The sequence below is a fragment of the Cetorhinus maximus genome, chromosome 2 (genome assembly GCF_964194155.1).
Source record: "Cetorhinus maximus chromosome 2, sCetMax3.hap1.1, whole genome shotgun sequence".
Classification (NCBI taxonomy): Eukaryota; Metazoa; Chordata; class Chondrichthyes; order Lamniformes; family Cetorhinidae; genus Cetorhinus; species Cetorhinus maximus.
Genome location: NC_135880.1, coordinates 88,276,726 through 88,288,227, shown reverse-complemented (window position 1 = coordinate 88,288,227; position 11,502 = coordinate 88,276,726).

Sequence of the window (11,502 nt, the reverse complement as noted above, 5' to 3'; positions counted from 1 at the left end):
CACACTCACCCCCCCAACACAGACACACTCACCCCCCCAACACAGACACACTCACCCCCCCAACACAGACACACTCACCCCGCCCACACAGACACACTCACCCCCCTACAGACACACTCACCCCCCTACAGACACACTCACCCCCTACAGACACACTCACCCCCCCACAGACACACACACACAAACAGTCACTAACTCAGTCACACACACACAATCAGTCATACACACACAATCTTTCTCGCTCACCCATACACACTCACTCTCGCACTCCTGCACATACACACACTCTCTCACTCCCACACACACACTTTCACAAACACACACGCACTTTCACAAACACACACGCACTCTCACGATCACACACTACACACTTTCTCACCCACACACACACTCTCGTAGTCCTACATGTCCACTCACTCTCTCACTCCCACACACAGGCACGCCCAGACTCACTCCCATGAAGACTCTCACTCCCACAGACACTCTCAGTCACACACACACTCTCACTCCCACACACACACAGTCACACACACAGTCATACTCACACACACGCACACACAGTCATTCACTCACATGCACACACACTCACACACACACACTCTTCCCACTACCCCACACATAGTCTTCTTACTCCCAAACACACACCCATTCGCTCTCTCACTCCCACACACACACAGCAGTCAGCCTCTTCCTCCTCCCTCCCCTCTCCACCCCCATGACCTAGGGCTCCGCTTCACAGCCAGCCTCTCCTCCCAGGCACTCCACTCTGCTGCACACTGCTCTCCGGGCCCTGGTTGGAGATGCTGCTGCACCACTGGTCAGGGGTCACGCTTAATGTTGATGGCAGCCGCCACTGGCTTGCAGGCCTAACAATGAAGAACATTGGTTTAGGGGGTAATATATTAGCATGGATAGAAGATTGGCTGGCTGGCAGAAAGCAGAGAGTATGCATAAATGGTTCTTTTTCTGATTGGCAGGATGTAATGAGAGTAGTTCCGCAGGGTTATGTGCTGGGGCCTCAGCTTCTTACAATTTATATCAATCACTTAGATGAGAGAAGGTATGGTAGCTAAGTTTGCAGATGGCACAAAAATAAGTAGGAAAGTAAGTTGTGAAAAGAACATAAGGAGGTTGCAGATGGATATAGATAGGTTGAGTGATAAATCTGACAGGTGGAGTATACTGTGAGGAAACATGAAGTTGCTCACTCCCAACGAAGAATAGAAAAGCAGAGTATTACTTAAACAGAGAAGGGCTGCAGAATTCCGAGGTGCAGAGGGATCTAGGGTCACAAAACATTAGTACGCAGGTACAGAAAGTAATTAAGGAGGCGAATGGAATGCTATCCTTTATTGCGAGAGGAATTGAACATAAAAGTAAGGATGTTATGGTTCAGTTATACAGGGCATTGGTGAGACCACATCTCGAATATTGTGTGCAATTTTGGTCTCCTTATTTAAGGAAGGATGTAAATGTATTTGAGGCAGTCCAGAGGAGGTTCACTGGATTGACACCTGGAAAGAGCGGGTTGTCTTATTTAGAAAAGTTGAACAGACTGGGTTTGTTTCCACTAGAGTTTAGTAGAGTGGGGGGTGACTTGATTGAAGTATATAAGATCCTGAACGATCTTGACAAGGTGGATGTGGAAAGGATGTTTCCTCTTCTGTGGGTGAGTCCAGAACTAGAGGTCACTGTTTTAAAGTTAGGGGTCACCATTTTAGGACAGAGATGAGGAGAATTTTTTTCTCTCAGAGGGTCATGAGACTTTGGAACACTGCCTCAGAAGGCGGTGGAGGCAGAGTCATTGAACATTTTCAGGGCAGAGGTAGATAGATTCTTGTTAGACAAGGGAATCAAAGGTTATTGGGGGTAGATGGCAATGTGGAACTCGAAACACAAAGATTAGCCAGGGTCTTATTGAATGGCAGAGCAGGCTCAACAGGCCGAATGGCTTAGTTCTGCTCCTATTTCATATGTTTGTATGTTCTTTTGGCATATTGTCACTGGACTAGTAATCCAAAGGCTCAGGGTAATGGTCTGGGGACCCGAGTTCGAAACCTACCATGGCAGATGGTAAAATTTGAATTCAATAAAAATCTGGTTTTAAAAATCTAATGATGACCCTGAAACCATTGTCAATTGTCATAAAAGCCCATCTGATTCATTAATGCCCTTTAAAGAAGGAAATCTGCCATCCTCACCTGGTCTGGCCTACATGTGACTCCAGATCCACAGCAATGGTTTATGTGGTTGACTCTTAGATGCCCTCTAAAATGGCCTAGCAAGCCACTCAGTTGTATCAAACCACTAAAAAGTCAAGAAAAAGGAATTAAACTGGATGGACCATCTGGCATCGACCTAGACACCGGAAACAGCAATGGCGAACCCAGCCCTGTCGACCCTGCAAAGTCCTCCTTACTAACATCTGGGAGCTAGTGCCAAAACTGGGAGAGCTGTCTCACAGACTAGTCAAGCAATAGCCTGACAGTGTCATCCTCAAGGAATCATATCTTACAGATAATGTCCCAGACTCCACCATCACCATCCCTAGGTATCTCCTGTCCCACCGGCTGGACAGGCCCAGCAGAGATGGTGGCACAGTGGTATACAGTCATGAGGGAGTTGCCCTGGGAGTCCTCAACATTGACTCCAGACCCCATGAAGTCTCATGGCATCAGGTCAAACATGGGCAAGGAAACCTCCTGCTGATTACCACGTACCACTCCCCCTCAGTTGATGAATCAGTGCTCCTCCATGTTGAACACCACTTAGAGGAAACACTGAGGGTGGCAAGAGTGCAGAATGTACTCCGGGTGAGGGACTTCTATGTCAATCACCAAGTGTGGCTCAGTAGCACCATTACTGACTGAGCTCTCTCAGTCCTAAAGGACATAGCTGCTAGACTGGGTCTGCGGCAGGTGCTGATGGAACCAACAAGAGGGAAAAACATACTTGACCTCATCCTCACCAACCTGCCTGCCGCAGATGCATCTGTCCATGACAGTGTCAGTAGGAGTGACCACTGCACAGTCCTTGTGGAGACAAAGTCCCATCTTCACATTGAGGATACCCTCCATCATTGCACCATCATCGTGCTAAATGTGATAGATTTTGAACAGATCTAGCAGCTCAAGACTGGGCATCCATGAGGTGCTGTGGGCCATCAGCAGCAGCATAATTGTACTCAACCACAATCTGTAACCTCATGGCCAGGCATATACCCCAATCTACCATTACCACCAAGCCAGGGAATCAACCCTGATTCAATGAATGCTGCAGGAGGGTATGCCAGGAACAGAACCAGGCATACCTAAAAATGAGGTGTCAACCTGGTGAAGCTACAACACAGGACTTTTTGCGTGCCAAACAGCATAAGCAGCAAGTGATAGGCAGAGCTAAGCGAGCCTACAACCAACAGATCAGATCTAAGCTCTGCAGTCCTGCCACATCCAGTCATGAATGGTGGTGGACAATTAAACAACTCACTGGCAGAGGAGGCTCCACAATTATCCCATCCTCAGTGATGGAGGAGCCCAGTACATCAGTGCAAAAGATTAGGCTGAAGCATTTACAACAATCTTCAGCCAGAAATAATGAGTGGATGATCCATCTCAGCCTCCTCCGGAGGTCCCCTGCATCACAGATGCCAGTCTTCAGCCAATTCGATTCACTCCACGTGATATCAAGAAACAGCTGAAGGTACTGGAAACTGCAAAGGCTATGGGGCCTGACAATATTCCGGCAACTTGTGCTCCAGAACTTGCCACACCCCTAGCCAAGCTGTTCCAGTACAGCTACAACACTCGCATCTACCCAGCAATGTGGAAAATTGCCCAGGTTATGTCCTGTACACAAAAAAAGCAGGACAAATTCAACCTGGCCAATTACCTCCCCATCAGCCTATTCTTGATTGTGACGGAAGGGGTCATCACCAGTGCTATCAAGCAACACTTGCTTAGCAATAACCTGCTCACTGATGTCCAGTTTGGGTTCAGCAAGGGCCACTCAGCTTCTGACCTCATTACAGCCTTGGTTCAAACATGGACAAAAGCGTTGAACTCTCAAGGTGAGGTGAAAGTGACTGCCCTTGGCATCAAGGCAGCATTTGACCGAGTGTGGCATCAAGGAGCCCTAGCAAAACTGGAGTCAATGGGGATCAGAGGAAAAACTCTCCACTGGTTGGAGTCATACCTAGCACAAAGGACAATGGTTGTGGTTTTTGGAGGTCAATAATCTTAATTCCAGGACATCACTGCAGGATTTTCTCAGGGTAGTGTCCTAGGCCTAACCATCTTCAGCTTCCTCATCAATGACCTTTCTTTATAAGGTCAGAAGCAGGGATGTTCACTGATAATTGCACAATGTTCAGCACCATTCACGAAACCTCAGATACTGAAACAATCCATGTCCAAATGCAACAAGACCTGGACAATATCGAGGCTTGGGCTGACAAGTGGCATGTAACATATGCACCACACAAGTGTCAGGCAATGACCATCTCCAGCAAGAGATAATCTAACCATTGCCCCCTGACATTTAATGGCATTACCATTGCTGAATTCCTCCACTATCAACACCCTGGGGGTTTGCATTGACCAGAAACTGAACTAGACTAGCCATATAAATACTGTGGCTACAGAGGCTAGGAATCTGGCAATGAGTAACTTACCTCCTGACTCCCCAAAGCCTGCCCACCATCTACAAGGCACAGGTCAGGAATGTGATGGAATACCCCCCTCCCGCCTGGATGAGTGAATCTCCAACCACAATCAAGAAGCTTGACACCATCCAAGACAAAGCAGCTCACTTGATTGGCACCCCATCACAAATATTCACTCCCTCCACCATCAATGCACAGTAGCAGCAGTGTGTACCATCTACAAGATGCACTGCAGAAACTCACCAAGGCTCCTTAAGCAGCACCTTCCAAATCCAAGACCACTACCATCTATAAGGACAAAGGCAGCAAGTACACGTGAACCACCACCTGGAAGCTCCCTTCCAAGTCACTCACCATCCTGACTTGGAAATTTATCACTGTTCCTTCGCTGTCACTGGGTCAAAATCCTGGAACTTCCTCCCTAACAGCACTGTGGGTGTACCTACACCACAGGGACTGCAACAGTTCAAGGAGGAGCTCAGCACCACCTTCTCAAGGGCAATTAGGGATGGGCAATAAATGCTGGCCTAACCAGCGACGCCCACATCCCATAAATAAATTAAAAACATTTCTCACTCTCAAAACGAATGTGAAATTCTACCATGTTATGCTCTCTCACCTATAGGATCCCTTACTACAAATTCATTAATTAATCCTGTTTCATTGCACATTACCAGGTCTAAAATAGCCAGTTCACCTGGTTGGTTCCAGAATATTTGAAGAAACTATCCTGAATATACTCTCTGAACTCATCCTCCAGGTTATCTTTGCCAATTTGATTTGTTTAATCTATACAAAGATTAAAATCACCCATGATTATTGCAGTACCTTTCTTACAAGCCCTCATTATTTCTCAATTTATACTCTGCCCTACAGTGTAGCTACACTTAGGGGTCTATAAACTACTCCCAGCAGTTGCTTCGTTCTTTTGCTATTTCTCATCTCCACCCAAACTGATTTTATCTTGATCTTTGAAACCAAGATCAATTCTCACTACTGTACTGATCTCAGTCTGTATTAACAGATCTACCCACTTGCTTTACCTTCCTTCTTGACCTTTTGAAATGTCAAATACCCATGAATATTCAGGCCCCAGCCTTTGTCACCTTGCAACCATGCCTTTGTAATGGCTATCACATCATACTCAATTATTTCTATTTGTGCCATCAATTCATCCATCATTTTTTTTATGAATGCTACATGTATTCAATTAAAAAAGCCTTTAATTCTGTCCTTTTTAACCAGGGATGAGAGTGGCCAAAGAATACTTATAACAAGGAACCAATGTGCACATCCTAGCGGAAAAGCAGTAAAGTCACTGCAGTGTGAGGGACCATAACATTATACCATTTTTTATCATTTATGGTGAAATGCAACTGCTTCCAAGCCACTTCAGATTGATGGAATTGTAAAAGTTTCATGAGATGAATGCAGTTGGGCTCATTTTTGGATGCTACATCTAACACGCACCTGATCTGGCCAGGATGCTGACTTTCCAGTTGTCTCATTGTAAAGGAACAGTATAAGAACCCATAATAAACTTGGAGTGCAGGACAGGTTTCTTGTAAGGAACAGTAAACTTTATTTACAGGCTCCAGGTGAGGCTACATGCTTGTTCCAAGACCAAGGAGATCCGCCCCTAAGATTCCCCACACTTAGGGCTGATTGGTCTATACAGTCACATGATCCCCATAACAGTAAGATATGGTTTAATATACAATTTCTACATTCCTCCCCCTTTAATGTTGATTTACCCTCCCATTTACAAAAACATCTTAGCCCATATTATATACAGTTCATGTCATTATAAGTTTAGTCTTTGAGGAGGATTTCGGATTTGGGTAGAGCGACGCAACTCTACAACTGGAGGTTCTTCCACTGGATCAACCTGAACAGGAACTGCAGCTTCAGAGACATCCCTAGACAATGGCAGTTCAGAATTATTTACTTCAACAGAGATTTCCACAAAATGCCGGTACCAGTGGGAATTTCTCATTCGTTTGACTATTTTTCCCTATTCTGACTTTATTTGCTTGGCACACGTTTGCACGCTCTGTCCATTTCTGTCACACTGTGGTTTCCAATATCCATATCGCTATCCTGCACCATTGCCTTGCCCTTTCTCTTTAACTTTCCCCTCACGTGAACCCTCATCAACTATTTAGTTTAAAGCCCTCTCTACAGCCCTAGGTAGATGATTCACTAGGACACTGGTCCCAGCACAGTTCAGGTGAAGACTGTCAAAAGGTACAGCTTCCTCTTTCCTCAGTGTCCCAAGACACCCACTTTTCCCACATCAATCTTTGAACCACAATTCAACTCTGATCTTATTTACCTCATACCAATTTGCTTGTGGTAATCTCTGGATTACTACCTGAACCACAAACTATCTTTGTGGTCCTGCCTTTTAATTTAGTCCCTAGCCGCTCATAGTCCATCAGCAGAACCTCTTTGTGAACATGTGAATTAGGAGCAGGATTAGCACATTTGGCCCCTCGAGCCCACTCCGCCATTCAATAAGATTGTGGTCTCAACTCCATTTTCCTTCCTACCCCCTATACCATTGGATTCTTGATTGACAAAGGAGTCTTAAAAATATTCAATGACCCCTGCGTCCACCACACCGTGAAAAAGTTACACAGACTCGTGACCATCTAAGTGCAAACATTTCTCCACATTGCCGTCTTAAATAGCACACCCTTATTTTTAAAACTGTCTCCCATAGTTCTAGTCTCTCCCATAAGGAGAACATCCTTTCAGCACCCACCTTGTCAACTTCCCTCAGGATCTTATATATTTCAATAAGATAGCTTCTTATACTTCTAAACTCCAATGGATACAGGCCCAACCTACCCTCATAGGATAACCCCTCATTCCAGTAATCAGTCACGTGAATCTCAAACTGCTTAAAATAGAATTATATCCTTCCTTAAATAAGGAGACCAAACTGTACAGTGCTCTAGATCTGGTCTCACCAATACCCTATACAACTGTAGCATAGCATCCCTACTTTTATATTCCATTCCCCTTGCAATAAATGACAACATTCCATTTGCCTTCCTAATCATTTGCTGTACCTGCAAACTAACTTTCTGCTTCACGTACCAGGTCACCCAGTCTGGTTCAGGTGAAGCCTGTCCCAACAATACAGCCCCCACTTTCCCCAATACTGGGACCATTGCCCCATGAAATGAAACCCATTTCTCCCATACCAATCTGAGCCACGCGTTCAACTCCCTAATCTTATTTACCCTACACTAAAATTTGCTTGTGGTTCAGGTAATAATCCAGAGTTTATTATCGAGGTTTGACTTTTTAAATTTAGCGCCTAGCTGCTCATGCTTGCTAAACAGAACTTCTTTCCTAGCCCCATGTCACTGGTATCTACATAGACCACTGGATCCTTCTGTTTTAGTCCTATGTTGTTGGTACCCATGTGGACCATAACAATTGGATCCTTCCCCTGCTGCCCAGAGATGTCCTTAGCCTAGCACCAGGCAGGCAACCCAGCCTTTGGGGCTGTCACTCAGCTGCAGAAAACCTTCCTTTGGTGCTTAGCTGGGTAGGGCTGTACTCATTTGGTTCCATTCCTCTAATGGTAGCCAACATCACACTTACAATTGCTGCTTCTTCCCATTCCCACACATTTACTTCTGATGTTTCCCCAAGGATCTACGCTTGGTTCCTTCCTATTTCTCATTTACGTACTGCCCCTTGACAGCATTCTGAAACAAATGCTAGTTTTCACAAGTAGCCTGACAAAGCTCATCACTACATCACCGCTCCCTCCCTCAGCTCCTCCACTGCTACTAAATTATCAGGCCACTTATCTAACATTTAATACTGGATGAGCAGAAATTTCCTCCAATTAAATAGTGGAAAGACTGAAGTGATTTTTCGGTGGGAGTCAAAAACACTTCCTTAGCTTCTGATTGCATCCCCCTCCCTAGCAACAGTCTGAGACTAGTCTGTTCACAACCTTGGTATCATTTTTGACCTTGAACTTCTGAATACATTCATACCACCACTTAGGCCGCCTACTTCCACCACCATAACATAGAATCAGTCATTTATGGCACAGAAGGAAGTCACTGGGCCAATTGAGTGCACGCGGGTGCCCTGTGAAGGAGTCCAGCCAGTCGAACTCCCCTACTCGATACCTGTAGTCCTGCAAGTTTGTTTCCTTCAAGTACCCATCCAATTTCCTTTTGAAATTACGTCATTTCTGCTTCCAGCACCTTAGTGGTCAGTGAATTCTAGATCATTACCACTGCTGCACAAAAAAGGTACTTCTTCACACCCACGCTGCATCTCTTGCCCAAAATCTTAAATCAGTGTCCCTTTGTACCATTAGCTGTACCATAATCTTCTACACCACTATCAAATCTTCCTTCAATCTCCTTTACTTGGGAGAACAATCCCAACTTCAATTTAACCTTGCAGTTAAAATCCCCCATCCCTGTAACCATATCTTGTGCACCCTCTCAAGACCCTCATCTTTCCTAAAGCACGGTGACCAGAACTGGATATAATACTGGAGTTGGGGCCCAACCATGGTTTTATAAAGGTTCAGCATATCACCACTTTTGTACTCAATGGCTCTATTTATAAAGCCGAAGATCCCATTTGCTTTACTAACCACTCAGATATACCCTGCCACCTTTAAAGGTTGACGCATATGCCCCTCAGGTCCTGCAGATTTACTCTATATTGCCTCTCCCCATCCCTTCCACCAAAATGCATCACTTAATATCCTCCAACTGCACCCATCTCAACTCATCTGCTGCTGAAACATTCATACATACTTTATCACCTCTAGGCTTGACTATTCCACACTGAGCTAACATCCCATATTCTATCCTCCATAAAATGTGGTCATACAAAACTCTGCTGCTTTGTGTACCTGTCTAAGTCAGGTTCACCCATCACCATTGTGCACACTGACTTACATTAGCTCTTGGTTAAACAATGCTGAGATTTATTTAAACCCTTCATCCTTATTTCAAATCCCTACACGGTCTCACTCCAACTTCCTCCAACCCCAAAACCCTCAATGGTTGTATTCATCTAATTTAGGCCTTGAACATCCAATTTTAATTGCTCCACCACTGGTGGCTTCTGAAATTCTTCACCAAATTCTAATTCTCCACCTCTCATTCTTCTTGTCTACAATCAGGGTGACTAAAAGTGGGTGACTTTGCTTTGCACTCTTCAGTCTATATGGATGAGCCTAAGCTTCCGGTTGACAGGTTTTTTCTCTCCACTCCAACCTCAGCCTCCTGCATTGTTCCAATAGAATTCCATGCAAGATAGAACAGCGCTTCATCTTTTGGTTAGGCATTTTACAGCCTCATTGTGTTCAACAATTTCAGATCATAAGCTCTGCTGCTTTTTGTTTCAGGATGGCAGCTGTTGGCAATGTTTCTGCATTTTCCAATGAACAGAGCCTCCAAACATGTTTTGATTCTTCACATCCTGTTACCAACACCACTTTTGCCTCGCATCATCCCTTTTGTCATTTGATCTCCTGAATGTCATCCTATTTGCTTTTTTAAAGCCACCACAGGCTTTTATGCTTGCTTTAAAATTACAAACTTTTCCCCAATTCTGATGAAAAAGGTAATCAACCTGAAATATTACTTATCCCTAAACAGAAGTTGCCAGACCTAGGTATTTCAAGCACTCTACTTCAGATGCACATTTGTTTAGATGTAGTGCTGAGGCTTAATCCAACTCCATTGCTGGTACATTGTGATCTGCAAGAGAACCACTGTGCAAGTGGAAAACTGACTTCTACAATTAAAAAAATAATGGCTATTGATCAGTGTCTCCAACACTAGGCTACCCATTGGAGTCTCAGATCAGGGAGGAGTCATTGTTGAACAGTTAAATTGTGCCTTTTGAATAGGATTAAAAATAACCAATTAAGTCAGCAATGATGGAAGTTTGCAAGCTTGCAGCCTCAAAAAGGGTCTGACAACAATTGTTTAATACCAGCACTCTTAAAATTCCTGTGGTATGAAAACACAGAATATAGCCTTTTTAAAAAATTACATAGGCACTATAAAATCTAGTCAAGTTGCATACAAAGTTCAAATATTTGTGCAATATCTGAGGGAACATCCAAGTTGGGCAATGTGGTGTGGCAATGTGTCAATAGACATATACTTCAAAAACAAATTACATTTTAGATTAAAAGGCTCAATAAAGGGCACTGTTAAAAACTAAAGACTTTGCACTATAGAACCCTTCAATTCAGGATATCTCAAAGCATTTCAGTAAATTAATGCTTTTGTAATATATTAACCATCATTTAAGAAATGCAGCAGAGCCAGTTCGCAATGTTCCAAAAACATTAATGAACCAATAATCTGTTAAGTGGTCAAGGGATCAATATTGCCAGGATAGTGGAACAAACAACTGCCTATGGGAAGATGGATCCTGTCAATTGAAACTGGGGAAAAGCCTTGAACCAGGAAATCTATGGTCACAGGAAGCGCAACTGGTGGAGCAATAATGAGTTTGGGGGTGGGGGGTGGAAGGAAAAGAGAAAATCACTTTGAAAAATGCATTTGAAATTGTACCAGAGAAATACAAAATAAATTAGTTGGACATAGAAGCAGCAATAGCAACAATTTTGAGCTGCTTCAAATTACCTTCCCACAAGTCAGAAGTGGAGATGTTTGCAGCATTCAGTTCCATTTGCTGCTACTCAGATATTTGAGTAGCTCGTGCATACATGCAGCAAGACTGGGACAACATTCAGGCTTGGGCTGATAAGGGGCCAGTGAACATTCACAGCACAAGTGCTGGACAATGATCAAGAGGGTCTAACAATATCC